Below are 17839 nucleotides of genomic sequence, written 5' to 3' on the forward strand. Positions count from 1 at the left end.
TAACATGATCTGTGTACTTTGGATTAATGGAGCCATGGTGTGGCTGCTTACGAAGTAGCTTTTCAAGCCTGGAGGGGGGACCCTGCTTAACTCTGGTTTTCCTTGCTTCTCCCAATCCCTTCAGGTGTTTTCTCCCAGGTCACTTTGAAGGAATCTGGACAAGGAGCACTGAGACCAGGAGAAACCCTTGAGCTAACCTGTACGGTCACTGGGCGCTCTGTGACAAGCAGCTACTATTGGAACTGGGTATGACAGAGCCCTGGGAAAGGGCTCGAATGGATGGGAATGTGGACTGGGAGCACATACTATGCACCATCTCTCCACGACCGAATCACCATCTCTGTGGATTCTTCTCAAACCAAGTATTTTCTGAGACTGAGCGCTGTGACAGCTGCAGACACAGCCATGTATTTCTGTGCAACAGGCACAGTGGGACAAATCGAAGCAGAGGCCTGTACAAAAAGGAGGAAGTGGTTAGAAAACAGAAAGCGATGTGCTATACATGCTTGGTTCTGCTTAAAAGAAAGCACAAAACTTTGGAATCACCAAAACTGTGCTCTTTCCTGTACACTCTCAACTTCTCTGGTTGACACAAACTGCTGCAAGCAAGGAGGAATGCATTAAGAAAAGAGAAAGAGAATAAGGGGGGACGTTCTCGTGCTGTAGATTTCCATGCATTCAACCACAAAATCAGCTGCTATGATCAGACGACACTAAGCTCCACGAGAGCCATTGATGGGAGCAGTGCTTTTTTTCTGAGGGGATACAGGGGTACGCATACCCCTAAATATTTTGTAAATCTATGTTTGGCCTCATTGATGGGCACTCTTTCGATATGAGTAGGAAAATAACAGGACACCTTAACCTTTTTTTAAAAAAATAAAAGCAATGGATGGGTACATGAGACACAACTCAAGGCTTAGGGGGCAAGTTGCCTTTACAGGCAGTGACAACAGCCTGCAGCACAAACGGCAAACCCTGTGAGAGTGGGGGAAAGAGTGATAAAGCGAGACCATTTTCATTCATTTCATTTAGTCCAGAAAACCCAGCGAGTGTCGATGATTTGATTCAGAAATATCTACTTGATGGAGCAAAGTCGTTGGAAGGGCTGTGGCTGACTGGTAGAGCTTAGTGCACAGAAAGTCCCACATTGAATCCCTGGGAGAGACTGCAGTTTGAAACCCTGTGGAGCTCCTGCCAAACACACTGAACTAGATGCAGAGCAGTCTTACTAGGTTTACAGTGGTTTCCTAAAAGATCTAGGAGACTTCCTATATTCAGAAAAGAACCTGCTTAAGTGAGAAAAATATGGCATGAATGAAAGGTGGAAGAGCAATTAAGTAAAAGGCAATATTTGGGGAGATGCCATTCCGGCAACTGAATGTCTTTTTGTCCTCTTTGCTTCTTAAATGCAGGACCTGAAACGACAGAACGCCCTCTATGCAAATCACCCTACCCACCTCCTTCTGTTTAAATACCATTGTCCAGTGTGGCTCCATGGCCTGGCTGAGTCCCATTCACTCCTTACTAAAGCTAAAGAGGAGAGAGTGAAGGCAAAAGGGAGAGAGAGAGAGAGAGAGAGAGAGAGAGAGAGAGAGAGAGAGAGAGAGAGAGAGAGAGATGACTTTCATGTTGCTTTTCCTCATTGTCCTAAGCATCTCCCCTGGTGAGGATTTATTCTTTAGAATAAAAACAAAAATGTTGAGCCCAGTGCTGAGAGATTCCCAATTATGACACAATTTCTGCATTCTTTTATAGGCATCCGCTCCACTCCACAGATAATTGAGTCTGGTCCAGGACTGGTGAAACCTGGAGAGTCCTTCAAACTGACCTGCAGAGTTTCTGGGGTTCAGCTTGATAATTATTTCTGGCATTGGATCCGGCAGCCTCCAGGGAAAGGGCTGGAATGGATAGCAATTATTCGCAACACTATAAATGGAGGAACCACTGAGATCAATTCAGCACTGAGAAGTCGAGCCAGTATCTCCAAGGACATCTCCAGAAATGAAGTGTATCTCCAGCTGAGCTCACCAACAGCTGCAGACACACCAGTGTATTTTGCTGTGCGAGAAACACAGTGAACCAAAGCAAGGAAGCATCCCTGCAATATCCACCCTCGGACTCAACCCCTTGCACAGGAACTGATAGATCCGTGTCACCAACAGACATCCATTGAATGAATGCAGCTAAATTTGTGCTGAAAATCTGCACCCTCTTTGAGGGCAAAATGGTGAGGGTAATATTCAGCCACATTCTTTGAGCAGCAGAAATTCTGAGAAGTGTTGAGGGTACGCTGTGCTTAGATTGGCTTAGGTTGCTTTTTGTCTTTTATGGCGTCAGCTCCCACTTTTAATTTTATTAAGTAATTGCCTCTCACTTCTTAGACATAATGACAGTGTCACCTAGGCTTATTAAACCACATAAAATAAATTGCTTTTATGAGCTCTCAGACCAGCCCTCAGCTATATTCTCTCTGTCAAGCAGTTGGCAGCAGAGACAATCCTTTCCAAAGCAAATGACAATCTCTCAAATCGCCAGACTGACAACCACCTGCAAAGTCTCATAAAAGAGGTTCTTGGAGGCAAGGAGCCTCAAAGCTACAAGTTCTCTGGCCTTACATGTAATGACTTCCACATAAGGACTGCAGCTCTTTATCGGAAGGGGTGTGAAATGGATCTGCACACTTGTCCCCTTCTAGAGACCAACATCACCTACAGCCCATCACAAGCAAAGGGTGTCAAGAAACGGTTCCGTTGCTATGGCTTTGTGGATGTTTCAGCACAATCTGGTCTGTGCTCTCCTCCATTCCTCGATGGGTGTCTTGTGTCATTTTGCACTGTTCCATCCTTTTCCACATAGTGCTATATTACATACCCTTTCAAGTGTCCCAGGGCATCACGGAATAATTGAAGCCATCCCTACTTCTGATGGTCCCAGAATGTCCCGCTTCCCTCCTCCAGCCCCACCGAGCTTGGGGAGAAGGGTGAGCCATTGTGCTTACAGTGGTGTCGCACTCCCATGCAAGCCAAGTAACTCACACTGTAGCACCATACCAAAAGACACACCCCCCCCCAATTTTCATCAGAGTTATATTGGAGGATATATGATATGATATTTATGTTGTATGTTTACATAGACATCCACTCAATGTGCTCGTCTCAACACAAGAAGTAATACTGACACCTATTGGCTTCAAATGGTGCTCCGGCCTTTATTATGCGTGGCCTTTTTTACATTACGCAAATTCTCTCACTGCCTCCCAAATTCAAATAACAGGCTCCTTGGTAATTTAGCTTCACTGCAGCTGAGGAGAAAGGCAGCCTCCATTCCAGCATTATTGTTTTTCATTCCTATTATTACTTTTCTCCTCTCGGGATAAAATAAAATAACAATGAAGCTGCTCTTGGTCCCCCTCTTCCTCTTGGCCCTGCTCCCAGGTAAGTATCTCCTAAAACATTCTCCAACCCTTCCACATCTTATCAAATGAACTATCCTGAATATTAGATAGGATACTTAATGGTATAACAATTCCCATGACCCATGTGTTTTGGATTAAACGAGCAATGATAAAACTGTGCAAGAAATAGCCATAAAGTTCTGGCTGGGCCTACTGTCTAACTCTGGTTTTCCTTTTCTTTCCCTCCCCCCAAATCCCTTCAGGTGTTTTCTCCCAGGTCACATTGAAGGAATCTGAACCAGGAACAGTGAGACCAGGAGAGACCCTCCAGCTGACCTGTACGGTCACTGGGCGCTCTGTGACAAGCAGCTACTGGTGGCACTGGGTACGACAGAGCCCTGGGAAAGGGCTCGAATGGATGGGAATGTGGACTGGGAGCACATACTATGCAGCATCTCTCCGTGACCGAATCACCATCTCTGTGGATTCTTCCCAAACCAAGTACTTTCTGAGGCTGAGCTCTGTGACAGCTGCAGACACAGCCATGTATTACTGTGCAACAGACACAGTGGAACAAATCGAAGCAGAGGCCTGTACAAAAAGGAGGAAGTGGTTAGAAAATAGAAAGCGATGTACTATAGATCCTCAGTTCTGCTTAAAAGAAACCACATCATTTTGAAATCACTGAAGCTGAGCCCCTTTCTCTCCACTCTCCACAACCCAAGTTGACACAAACTGTGGCAAGGAAGGAGAATTGCATTAAGAAAAGAGAAGCAGGATAAAGGGGGAGGTTCTCATGCTGTAGAACTCAAGGCTTGGGGGGGCTGCCTTTTTAGACAGTGACAACAGCCTGCAACACAAACTGCAAACCCCATGAAAGTGGGGGAAAGAGTGATTAAGCGAGACCATTTTCATTCAGTTCAGAAACCGAGCAAGTTTTGATTGTTTGATTCAGAAATATCTACTTGATGGAGCAAAGTCATTGTAAGGGCTGTGGCTGACTGGTAGAGCTTAGTGCACAGAAAGTCCCACATTCAATCCCTGGGAGAGATTGCTGTTTCATATAAGAGAGAACATGATGAAAATGGCTCATAGGTGGTACCTCACTCCTTCCAGATTATCAAGAATGTATAAAAATTTGACGAATGCTTGTTGGAGATGTGAAGGAAATAACGGTGACATGATCCACATGTGGTGGACGTGTGAAAAGATTAAGATTTGGGGGGGGGAAATATACGATGAATTAAAAAAGATGATGGGGATAACTTTTACTAAAAAACCGGAGGCATTTCTATTAAGTATTTTAGATAAAGAGATCCAAAAAAAATCTAAGAGAGGTATTCTTGTATGCAACCGCAGCGGCTCGTATACTTGTGGCCAAGGGATGGAAAGATCACGAGGCTCCAAAAATAACAGATTGGCAAATCAAATTACAGGAATTGGTGGAGATGGCTCAACTGACTAGTAAACTCAGAGGAAACTCAAAGCAAAAATTTGCGGAAAAATGGGATGGTTATAGAAGATATGTTCAAAAATACAATAATAGTTTTGACTCCGTGCTAGCATTCGAGTGATAAAGGAACTAAAAGGAGGTGGACAACAATTAAGGATTTATTATGCTTTCATAATGTATTAGAAAAATTATATAGAAAAGTTTATTGTTTTGTGTACATTCAAATGTAAGATAAAATATGTACAAAGGGACTTGACGGGAAGTCAAAGTTGAAGAAAATATTTTGGAAGATAAAAGGGGAAAAAATATTTACTTTCATTATCATTTTGTGTGCGGGTGTCTGCACATATGTGTGTTGTTGTATGCAATGTTTGGGAGGAAATAAGAAGGTAAATAACAAATAAATTAAATATTGATGTATGTAATTTTTATTTCTTAATTATATTTAGTGGTAGTATGGCTGTATTGTTTTTTGTAACATAAAATCATTCAATTTTTTTTTTAAAAAAAGGAAAGCTCCTGCCAGTCAGTGTAGACAACACTGAACTAGATGGACAGTGGTCTTACTAGGCATACAGAGGTTTCCTATGCTCCTAAAAGAATGTCCTTAGGTAGGATAAATACAGTGCACCATGAATGAAAGCTGGAAGAGCAATTAAGATAGAAGACAATATTTTGGGGGGTGGGGGGTCCTCTCCTTGGAGAGAAATCTTGGACAGCTGCCTGCCAGTCAGTGGAAGCGATGGCAGATGGACTTACTAGGCAATTTTCTGATCCTCCTAAAAGAACTCGTAGGTGGCTTCCTATATTCATAAAAGAATTTGCTTAAGTGAGGAACGTCTGCCATGAATGAATGGTGGAAGAGCAATTCGGTAAAAGGCAAAATTTGGGGGAGCCCCTACCCACCCACCCAATCCATCGCTTGGAGACATTCTTGCAACTGAGTCTCCTTTTGTCCTCTTTGCTTCTTAAATGCAGGACCAGACACGACAGAACGCCTTCTAGGCAAATCACCCCACCAGCCTCCTTCTGTTTAAATAGGATTGCCCAGTGTGTCACCCTGGCCTGGCTGAGTCCCATTCACTCCTTACTAAATTTAAAGTTGAGAGAGAGAGAGAGAGAGAGAGAGAGAGAGAGAGAGAGAGAGAGAGAGAGGAAGGAAGGAAGGAAGGAAGGAAGGAAGGAAGGAAGGAAGGAAGGAAGGAAGGAAGGAAGGAAGGAGATATGAGTTTCATGCTGCTTTTCCTCATTGTCCTAAGCATCTCCCCTGGTGAGGATTTATTCTTTGGAATAAAACAAAAATGTTGAACCCAATGGAAAAAGATTCCCGGTTATGACACAATTTCTGCATTCTTTTGTAGGTATCTGCTCCACTCCACAGATAGTTGAGTCTGGTCCAGGACTGGTGAAACCTGGGGAGTCCTTCAAACTGACCTGCAGAGATTCTGGGGTTCAAGTCAGTGATTATTACTGGAACTGGATCCGGCAGCCTCTAGGGAAAGGGCTGGAATGGATAGCATTCATTCGCAGCACTGCAAATGGAGGAACCACTGAGATCAATTCAGCACTGAGAAGTCGAGTCAGCATCTCCAAGGACCTCTCCAGAAATGAAGTGTATCTGCAGCTGAGCTCCCCAACAGCTGCAGACACAGCAGTGTATTTTGCTGTGCGAGGCAAGAGACACAGTGAACCAAAGAAGGAAGCATCCCTGCAAGATCCACCCTCAGACTCAACCCCTTGCACAGGAACTGATAGATCCCTGTCACCAACAGACATCCACTGAATCCAGCTAAATTTGTGCTGAATATCTGCACCCCCTTTGAGGGCAAAATGCTTCAACCACTTTCTTTGGACAGCAGAAATTCTGAGAGGCGTTGAGGGTACGATGTGCTTGGATTGGCTTAGGTGTCTTTTTGACTTTTATGGAGTCAGCTCCCACTTTAAATGTTATTAAAAGTGATTGCCTCTCGCATCTTAGGCTCAATTATGATGACAGTGTCACCCATGCTTAAATAACTATATGAAATAAATCACTTTTATGACCTCTCAGACCAGCCCTCAGCTATATTCGCCTTGTCTAGCAGGTGGCAGCAGAGACAACCCTTTCCAAAGCAAACAACAATCTCTCAAATTGCCAGACTGACAGCCACCTGCAAAGTCTCACAAAAGAGGTTCTTGGAGACAAGGAGCCTCAAAGCTACGAGCTCCCTGGCCTTACATGTAATGACTTTCACATAAGGACTGCAGCTCTTTATTCAAAGGGGGGGTGAATCTGCACACTTGTCCCCGGGACAAGCAGCTACTGGTGGCACTGGATACGACAGACCCCCCGGGAAAGAGCTCGAATGGATGAGAGGGTGGACTGCAAGCTCATACTATGCTCCATCGCCATCTCTGTGGATTCTTCACAAACCAAGTCATTTCTGAGACTGAGCTCTGTGACAACTACAGACACAGCCATGCATTACTGTACAACAGTCAGACACATAGGGAAGCAGAGGCCTGTACAAAAAGGAGGGAGTGGTTAGAAAACAGTGACATGAAAGTGATATACTATGGATACCTGGTTCTGCTTAAAAGAAAAGCACCTCAGTTTAAACACACCTATGCCATATTCTATTCTCCCCACCCTCCCTCTCCTAGGTGTTTCCTCCCATCCCGGGGGTTAGCAGTCGGGGACAGAGAAAGAGAACTGCCTAAGAAAAGCGGGGGAAACATTAACGGTGATATTCACGTCCATAGACTTCAATGCTTCAAGTCACATTGAGTTAAGCCCCTTTGATGGGTGTGGGAGACCCAGCTCTAAATCCCAGCTCACATCTGAAGGAGACCCAGTATCTGTGGAGCATTGGAGAACAGAAAAATGACAGTAAAGGGTCTTCAGTTAAAATCTGTAAGCGGAATGTTCATCCACAGAGGGTTGAATAAATGGCTTGTGTCCTCAATGCTGGTGCTGGGGATTATATGTTTTGCCAAGTTAAAAATTCATTTCGAAACTTCTCATTGAGTTGAATGCTGCATTAAACTGGCTCAGTACTGGAAATTGGTGAACATTATTTCTATTCTTAAACAGGTTGTGATTAAAGGGAGAGTATTGACTTTGAGTTACCCATTATCTTCCTTTCCAACCAACCGACTGATTGTACCAAGTGATTCTGAGTTGCACTGTCATCCTTATTTATATTCAACTGCGTTTTAATCTCGAAGTCGCAGATACATCCAAAAAAAGTCACGCAGCTTAGTAACCGTGAACAAGACAAAGCACAGCAAAACCACCTTTAAAATTTGGATCATGCCAAAGGTCCATCTAGTTCAGCCTCTGACAGTGAAAAGCCAGATGCCCTAATGGGAAGCCTGAAAGAACAACCCAAGTCCAAGGTCACTCGTCCCTCCTTGAAATCCGATGTGAGCCAAACGATTTGAGGAGAAGAAAAGCCTTTGATGGTTTGTGGGGGGTTGAGCTTACTGCAGCTGCAGTGGAAAGGGCTGGCATACTGCCATTTTTATTGTAATTATCAGTATGTTTTAAACAAATTTCATATACAGGCAATCTCCCATTTACATGGGGGTTACGTTCCAAGGCATCACATGCATCAGTGAAATTGTGTATCCTTGAAACACCATTGAAAAAGCACCACTGCAAACACCCCATTCCACCCCCGTCCTGCCCCATTCCGCCACTTTTTCTGGCATTTTCAGGTCACTTCTGCGTTCAGCTTGATGCACATGTGCATGGTAGCACACATGTTGAATGTGTGCAAGGGGGCGCATGTTGCCTGTATCTACATAGTTTAAATCAGGCAACCCCAAACTTGGCCTGTCAGCTGTTTTGGGACTACAATTCCCATCATCCCTGATCACTGGTCCTGTTAGCTAGGGATGATGGGAGTTGTAGTCCCAAAACAGCTGGAGAGCTGAGTTTGGGGGTGCCTGGTTTAAATTGTATCAATGTTCAATTGTATTTTAAGGTTTGATTTCTTGATGTATTTAGTGGTTCTTGTTTGTAAGCTGCCTTGAGTATATATTATAATAATGAAAATAATAATGACAACAACTGCTATAGAGCCCTGCAGTGGGAAGAACCTCACTATTCTTACCTTGTTGCAGCAGCCATCCTGTCTGCCCAGCCCCAAATGTACTGGAATGATACTGCCTTAAGGGCACGGGAGGGTGAATGGCATCAACAGGAGCTCTGTCACACAAGCCAGCAATGAAATACTGGGATAGAAGGACATTGGTCTTACAAGGTATAAGGCTGCTTCCTATGCTCCTAAAAAGAACATCATTGGGGGTGCAAGGTACAATGTACTGTGAATGAAAGCTGCAATTAGGGTAGAAGGCAAAAACTGGGGAGTGTCTCCCCCAGCCCCACGACACCTTGACTGGAGTCATTCCCGTAAGCAGGTCTCATCTCATCCGCTCTGCTTCTTAAGTGCAGGACCAGATGCGACTGAACACCCGCTATGCAAATCACCTGACCAGGCCCTTTGTGTTTAAATAGCACCATCCAGCATTGCTCCGTGACCTGGCTGAGTCCCTTTATGGTTTTGTAGAAAGAAAGAAAGAAAGAAAGAAAGAAAGAAAGAAAGAAAGAAAGAAAGAAAGAAAGAAAGAAAGAAAGAAAGATGAGTTTCCCATTGCTTTTTTTCATTCTCCTGAGCTTCTCTCCTGGTGAGGATTTATCCTTTGTATAAAACCAAAATGTTGAGTAGAACACAAAGAGGCTCCCGATTATGACACAACTTCTGCATTCTTTTGTAGGTACGTATTCCACTCTACAGATAATTGAGTCTGGTCCAGGACTGGTGAAGCCCGGAGACTCCTTCAAGCTGACCTGTGCAGTTTCTGGGGTTCAAGTTGGTGATTATTATTGGAATTGGATCCGGCAGCCTCCAGGGAAGGGTCTGAAATGGATGGGGGATATTGAGGACACGGAAGATGGTGTTGTCACTACATACAGCCCAACATTTGGAAGTCGAATCAGCATCACCAGGGACACCTCCAAAAATGAAGTATATCTTCAGTTGAGGTCCCTGGAAACTGCAGACACAGCAGTATACTACTGTGCGTGGCACAGTGAGCCAGAGCAATCAAGCATCTGTACAAAAACCACAATCAGTCTCAACCACCTGCTCAGGAACTGTTGGCTATCTATCTCCAATAGATGGAGCTAACTGTCAAGTTGATTAAAGCATTTGTCTTTGTGTAAATACCAGCAAAATGCCTTCATGATGGCATGCAATGAAGTCAAATTCCATTGAAGCCATTGAAGACACACATCCAATATAGATGAAGAACTATGAAGTCATGTTCCATCAGATGATTTGATAGGTCCACTCACCTGATTCGGTGGGCAGCGTTGTGGCTGGGTCCTGGGCCCTGGGCCCTCCCGGTGATCTGGCCCAGGGATGGAGACTGATGCCTTCCCCACCGCTGCTTGACTACACCATCAGTACTGGGCAGAGCCCCGCTCAAGGGGCGCCCCTGGTGACCAATCAGCACTGATGCGGGCGGGGCCACAGGGAATTTAAACCATGGTGTGGCGGGGAGATTGTCCTCTCACACCCTTCACCAGATCTCCCATCCCTTGCCTCTTCTTCTGCTTTGCTTCGCTATGACCTTGCTATGGGCTAATGTTGGTCATCATATTTTTGGGAATTTTTTCCACTTGGCAGATTGGCTCTAGCCATTTGGTTTTTGCCTACCTTGAAGCTATGGTCACAAGTTTGTGAGGTTAGCCTTTGCTTGGATGGAGGGGAGGTTGTAGCCTCTGCCTGCCCTTCCTCATTAAGGGTATCCTGTTAAAGGAACCCGGGGGCATGGATTCTGTCCAGTGCAGCCCTCCAGATGTTTCTAGATTCCAGTTCCAATCAGCACCAGCCAGCATGGCTAGGAAATGATGGGAATTGAAATCCACCAACATGTGCCTGGGATAAAGAGTGTGTCATGGCTATAGGAACTACCACAATGGCCAGGCATCCCCAAACTCGGGACTACAACTCCCATCATCCCTAGCTAACAGGACCAGTGGTCAGGGATGATGGGAATTGTAGTCCCAAAACATCTGGGGATGCCTGACAATGACACCATTCAAGCTTAAAACTCCATTATTCATCGAGTAGACCAAGGTGAATTGCATTCATTGATTTATCAAACCCACCAATGCTGGGTTGTTGTTTTGTAACAATGAAATTTATAAGAAATACTTAAATAAAATTAGAAAGTGGCCAGATGAAAAATTCCAGAAGAGATCCCATTGCATCAGAAGAGATCTCATTGCCTTCCCTAGGTTGATGCTGGGGACAAAATATAAAGCGCTGAGGAACAATGCTGAGTACCAGAGAGTAACAACATGTACAGTCCCACATTCATAGATTGCATATCAAGATCACATACTTAAATAAATTCACATTGTATTAATCTGTCTATATTCTTTTGTGAGAAAAAACATCCCATATCCTCTCCAAATTTCTGAAGAGTGCTCCATCAATATTTGGAGTGGAGGCTTACATAGTATCCCTCATGGTTTCAATTTCACAGTCAATGTATTTTGTAGAGGAATACATCACTGTGGATCCTGGGAGTAGCATTGTAACACGCACCCTAGTAAAATCATCCATGCTCACAAAGAAAAGACACTAATGGAGAAGGAAGCGGTAACAGTTCACATGGGGTTGGGCTAGATTACCCTTGGGGTCCCTTCCAACTCTACAGTCCTATGATTCTATGACGTTATAACATGCTGATTGTACATCTGCAAAGCAACTGCTTGTCTGGAATCAAAGTGGGCCAAGCAAATGTTTTTTTGCTCTCCCACTTCTTAAATACACACATGAACATTTTTATTTAGCTACATGATTTTCCACATCTGGAGGGTCATGTATTGTACTGAGAGAGAGAGAGAGAGAGAGAGAGAGAGAGAGAGAGAATGAACATTGCTGTCCAACTCTTGGATGTAATTTGAATAAGCATATTTACATCCCATTTAGGTACTTATCCCTAACCCAGATCTTAGAGAAGGAGTTGAGGGAGCAATAGTTCAGCTCATACAGAAAAATCAGTGAGGGTCAGGAAGGCAGCAGGACAGTAAGGACAACTCAGCTCACCTGCTGAGGGATCTGAAGTTCTCCAGGGGCAAATTAGTGTGGTTCTCTCTGAATCCAAAACCTTTTCAGTCCAGGCAATTCATCAAAAAACATCGAGGTGCAGATGCCAAATTGTCTATTAAAAACAAAACAAAACAAAAAAACAGAACAGAACAGAACAGAACAGAACAGTGAACTTCAAAACCAGGAGGAATTCTTGTATATTCAGATGATCAGCAATCCAAATACACTCCTATATAACTTTCTGTTCATCTACTTATCCATCTTGACATGAGTTCCTCTTGACTCTGCAGTATTCTCTTCACTCTCTGCATCCGAATTTATTCTCAGACAGGAAGCCCATGTGATTCTGGTTTCCACCCATACTATTAAAGGAGGAAGCTGGTAAAGACCCATGAAGATGATAGGGCAGATGGGATGAGACCAAATAAGTAATTACCAGGATAACTATTTAGTAGATGGAGAAACAGACTTGCCAAACAGAAATATGGAGGGGGGATTTCAATTTGTTTCAGGTGGAAAAGGAACCATAGTTTGGCTAGCAACTTGGTCTTTGTCATGATAATTTAAAAATGACACAGAAGTATTGCTAAATCCTTACTGCAAAATTCTATGCACGCCTTGAAGTGAAGATTATTCAAAGCCCAGCTTAATCATAAGCCATACAAGTGAATGCATGCGTATTCCCTCAGTATGCATAATGAACTTCCGTATTGCAGAATTTGCAAAATAATCCGTATTTCCGTATTGCAGAATTTGCCATTTTTCTGGTGAACAGGAAGGTGGACAACCTCATACGTAAAATGTACAAGGGGCTCACTTAAGTATAGTACATCAAAGACTCAATCCTATTGGTGTTTTGTGGGGGGGGGTATTATTTTTATTAAATTTCATGAAACATATACTTACAATGTATATGTTAATTGCAAAAAAAAACCCCAAACCCTTATTATACTGACAATGCTTCCCTTCCCCTCATCCTCTCTCCAGCACAGCAAAGCACAAAGCATATCTAAGGCATATCTATGATGCATGACTTCCCTCAAAGAATCTTGGGAACTGTAGTTTGCTGAAAATTGTAGCTACTACAGTTCCCATGAACCTTTGGGGGAAGTGGTATGTTTTAAATTAGTGTTGCCTGTGCAGTGGATGTGGATCAGCCCTGTGTGAGGTTGGGAGGAGCTGTCCAGCAGCTGAAGAACAGAAGAGATGAAGGAGGCCATCCTAAGGCCCAGCAAACTGTAGAGTTGGGTTGGTTGAGTGATGGTAGACAACTAGGCCCAGGGCTTCCTTGGTCTTGCCTGAAGAGGAGCCATCATCAGAAAGAAGAGCACAGTAAAAAACACAATGCCTATGGCCAAGTCTGTGTGTTGGCTTTCCTATTTACATGCAAAACTCTTCTGCAACAGAAAGTATTTAATTTATGTAGTCACCTCTTTCTGAAAGAGCAACCAGGGAAGACCAGCTCTTTCCCGCCTAGGGTCAGATGGGGAGACTTCTTTGCTTAACCCAGTTATCACTCGTTGTTATGTTGCTAAGGAAAGGAAAAAGCAGCAGCTATTGGTAGTCACAGTGAAAAGGATTCTTTGCTCTTTTGCTTGTCCAGTAGATGGCAGCCATGCCCCATAAAAATCTGTGCCAACAGTGTGCCAAACCGCATGACCACATTGCCACAATATTGTTATGCACCTTATTATAGAAAGTTCCTAATCCTGAAATGCTCTTCTTCAAATGTGTGAACGTTCACTCCTTTCCTTTTGACAAACAAAACATGTTCCTTTTGGGAACATGATATTTTCCTACTTCACATCTGGGCACGGTCTTGGACTAATTCTACTCAGAAGTAAGCCCTATTGAATTCAGTGGGTCTTGCTCCCAGGTAAGTGGGGTTGGAGTGAGATCAATGTCAGTTGAACTTAGGACCCAGTGAAAACAATGGGGAAATTTACTAATAACTTAAGTCCTGTTGATTTCAGTAAGAAGGCTCCAAAGGACACTGGGGTGTGTGTGTGTGTGTGTGTGTGTGTGTGTGTGTGTGTGTGTGTGTTCCGCCTTGCTTTCTGAATCAGGGTGAATTTTCAACCTTTTTAAAAAATAACGTATTATATGGGTTTTTGTTGAACTACATATCACAGTGGGGGACACATGGTGTCAAGCTATTGTACCAATATATCCCATGATAGCTCTGTACTATCCTTAGAAGGTGAGCAAATACACCCAAAGCTTTCTGGGAAGGCTGCATAGAAAAATGAAGAGTTCTAGATCCCCACAACTTCTTCTACATACAAGTGCAGCAATGCATATCTACAGCACCCAGATCACTGTCTCAAAAAATTTCAAAATAAAAAAATTCCTTCCAGTAGCACCTTAAAGACCAACTAAGTTAGTTCTTGGTATGAGCTTTCGTGTGCATGCACACTTCTTCAGATACATTTCAGAGAGAAATGGAAGTTATCATCAAGGCTCCATTCACAGTGCTCCATTCATATGCCTATGCAAAAACTCCATTCACCACGTCTGAGCCAGAAGTTAGAAGGTTCAGCATGAAGCGAACGGGTGCTGTTCTGCCTCCCCAGGAACAGTGGGTGGGAGGAGACCAGAAATGTCTCCTATTCACTGAGAGCCTGCTGTGGAGGCAGCATTGGACAGTAGCTGCTGACGAGGAGGCAGATCCAGCAGCCAAAGGAGTGTGCTGCTGCTGAGACTGTGACAGGTAATGCGCTCCTTGGAGGCCGTATCTGTGGATCCTGCTGCCTGAGGCGGTAGCTTTACCTTGCCACATGGGCGTGCTGGCCCTGTTGATGGGAGCTGGAGTCCAGCCTCATCTGGGAGGCCACAGATTCTCTATCCCTGTCCTAAAGTCAACTACATCCACAGCATATTTATATGGAAAAGCAGCATACAAACTTAAAAGGATTAATAACAATGATGAATAAGATAAACATTGCTGTTAATTTTAACTTGAGGGTGTTGATGACATGATATAATTGCTCACTTATTCGCTGAGTGGGCAAAACATTCATGCCAACTTTACAGATGCTTTTGTACAGGGAAATATCAGGGTGTTATTATAGTTATGGGAGCTATGACAAGAACATACAGCATGCTCAAACTCCATCCATCTCCCAGAAGACATGCATTCATGGGAGAACTTGAGTCTTGAAAACCCATTGGTGCCGGTTTTCTACAATAGCACCTGAACATGTTCCTGAATCCTTCAGATTTTGCCAAGCCATGTATCATGGTGCATATTATGGCAACTACCACAGTGATTCATGCTCTGTCAAAAACTGATGTGCAAATCAAATCAGGTTACACCCAAATCCTACCTTCTACATACATGAAACTATCATTTTTCTGCAGGACAGATTTAAGTGGGAAAGAGTTGTGGCATTTTAAAAAAGAAAGACCGTTTTTCTAGGAGGCCAATCAAAAATCTAGACAGACTGTTTTTTCACTTCCTCCAAGTAAAACATAATATTCCTTCCATGTGTGCAAGGAACTGATCCTTCAGTGTGACAGCATCTACTGTACACTTTTGAACTCCCTGTCTACTGAAATTAGGCAGGTGCCTTCACTTACCAAATGTTTTTTGGTTAAGCCAGTCTACCCAATCATGTAAAGTGAACACACATTTGTTTTTACCCATTGGCTCATTTGAGAGGGCAGGGCATGCATGCATACATACATACATACTAGCATGCCATTTTGTATTAGAAGGTGTATTTTTAAATCCGCTGATTTTATTTGACTTCTGATCTTACCAGCACTTTTAATATATTATATATTATGTAAACTGCTCTGAGGTTTTGATAATTAACTGGTATATACATTCTGTTAAATAAATAAAATAAAATTCTCAAGCACTGTCCCCTGAAATCTGTATTCCCTCTCCCTCCCCCTCCCCCCTGGCACACACCCTGATACACTATCCACTGCCTCAGGCCACCAGCAGTTCAGGGTTGAAGCTCAGGTGGATGCCAAAACCAGGAAAAGTAACTATCCAAAATTGAACAACACAAAGATGGCAGCTAACGGGCCCAAATACATGGCCAGTGGACTAGTTTCAGCTGGTCGGTCACCAGTTGGTCAACAATGCTCTAGGCAGAGCCTTCATGAGAACACTGCATGTGAAACAGGTGGTCCCTTCAATATCCAATCTTGCCATGGGATTTTGCACAGCTCTGCAGCATGGTGTAGAATCCTGGAGTGGCAGCTACCACTGTGAAAAGAACCCTATCAAAAAGCTTTTACAGTTTTAGCCAGCAGAAAGTGGCATAGAAGAGTAGAAGAGTTTGGATTTGATATCCCACTTTATCACTACCCTAAGGAGTCTCAAAGCAACTAACATTCTCCTTTCCTTTCCTCCCCCACAACAAACACTTTGTGAGGTGAGTGGGGCTGAGAGACTTCAGAGAAGTGTGACTGGCCCAAGGTCACCCACCAGCTGCATGTGGAGGAGCGGAGACACAAACCCGGTTCACCAGATTACGAGTCCACCGCTCTTAACCACTACACCACACTGGCTCACATACCATTAAAACTGCAGCAATCTGAAATGTGGCAATTGCTGCCTGCCCCCCCCCAAAAAAATCAGCTGCAAATGGTTCCAAGTTTCACATCAGATGTTCAGTTGCAAGAATAAAATCAATTTCTCAAGCACTCTCCTCTGAAAACTGTATTTCCCCATCCCCCCCTTATACACTATCCATTGCCTCAAACAATCAGCAGTTCAGGGGCAATCCCTAGAAGATGCCAAAAGCAGGGCAAGTAGTAGGAGCGTCTCCAACCCCATCGTTCTGCCCGAACACTGAGGTCCAGCACCGAGGGCCTTCTGCTGGTTTGCTCACTCAGAGAAGTGAGGCTAAAGGGAACCAGGCAGAGGGCCTTCTTGGTAATGGCGCCCGCCCTGTGGAACTCCCTCCCATCAGATGTCAAGGAAATAAACAACTATCTGACTTTTAGAAGACATCTGAAGGCAGCCCTGTTTAGGGGAGTTTTTTATGTTTGAAGTTTTACTCTGTTCTGTTGGGAGCCGCCCAGAGTGGCTGGGGAAACACAGCCAGATGGACAGAGTATAAATAATAAAATTATTATTATTATTATTTTAAAAAATTATGATTAGTAAAAATCCGAAATCAGGCAACCAAAGGATAGCAGCGGACAGGCCCTAGTACATGACCTGTGGACTGTTTCAAGCTGGCTGACCACCAGTTGGGCTGGAATTATCCACCAAAATCCTTCATGAGATCATTGCATGAGAAGCAAGTGGCACCTCCCCTAATCATTCCTTCCATAGGATTTTGTACAGCTCTGTAACATCATGTACGATGGAGTAGCAGCTCCCACAGTGAAATGAAGTCTATCAAAAAGCTTGTAAGAGCAATATTAACCAGCAAAAATGCCACATGGCTAAAACAGTAGCAATTTGAAATGTGGTAATTCCACCTCTGCCCCCCATTTCAATCACAAATCATTGCAAGTTTCACATCAAATGTTGACTCTGAATGCTATTTCAGGTTTTATACACAATACCTTTAAATCTTCATATGCCAGATGCAATGCATATACACACTGATTTTTTACAAACCCCCTAAGGCAGAGATGCAAAGCCTGTGGCCGTCCAGAGGCATTAGACTACAACTCCTATCATCCCTGACTTTTGGCCATGCTGGCTGGGACGAATTGGAGTGGGAGTCCAGCAACATTTGGAGGGTCAAAGATTCCCTATCCCTGTCCTAAAGCCAACTGCATCCAACTTGCGAATTAGGCTGACACATAGCTAAAAGTCCTTCCTCATTACTTCCCAGACAGAACCGGCCGGCAAACCTCTTACAATGGTTTTGGTATAGGGAAATATCATGGTGCTAACTATAGTTATGG

At 43.7% G+C, this 17839-nt stretch overlaps 1 protein-coding gene across 2 annotated transcripts in view; it reads left to right on the forward strand.

The window, feature by feature from the left end:
• LOC308571994 (uncharacterized protein) overlaps positions 1-17839 on the forward strand; it is a 282420-nt gene that overhangs the window by 184702 nt on the left and 79879 nt on the right. Inside the window, exon 1 of one of the 2 annotated variants that reach the window (XM_081167698.1) lies at positions 14477-14669. The exons of the other annotated variant lie outside the window; for it this stretch is intronic. The gene's annotated coding sequence lies outside the window, so the exon portion shown is untranslated. Of the gene's footprint in view, positions 1-14476; positions 14670-17839 lie in introns of those variants that run through there. 2 annotated transcript variants of the gene reach the window in all.

The sequence above is a fragment of the Podarcis bocagei genome, assembly GCF_964188305.1.
Source record: "Podarcis bocagei genome assembly, chromosome: 13".
NCBI classification, from domain to species: Eukaryota; Metazoa; Chordata; class Lepidosauria; order Squamata; family Lacertidae; genus Podarcis; species Podarcis bocagei.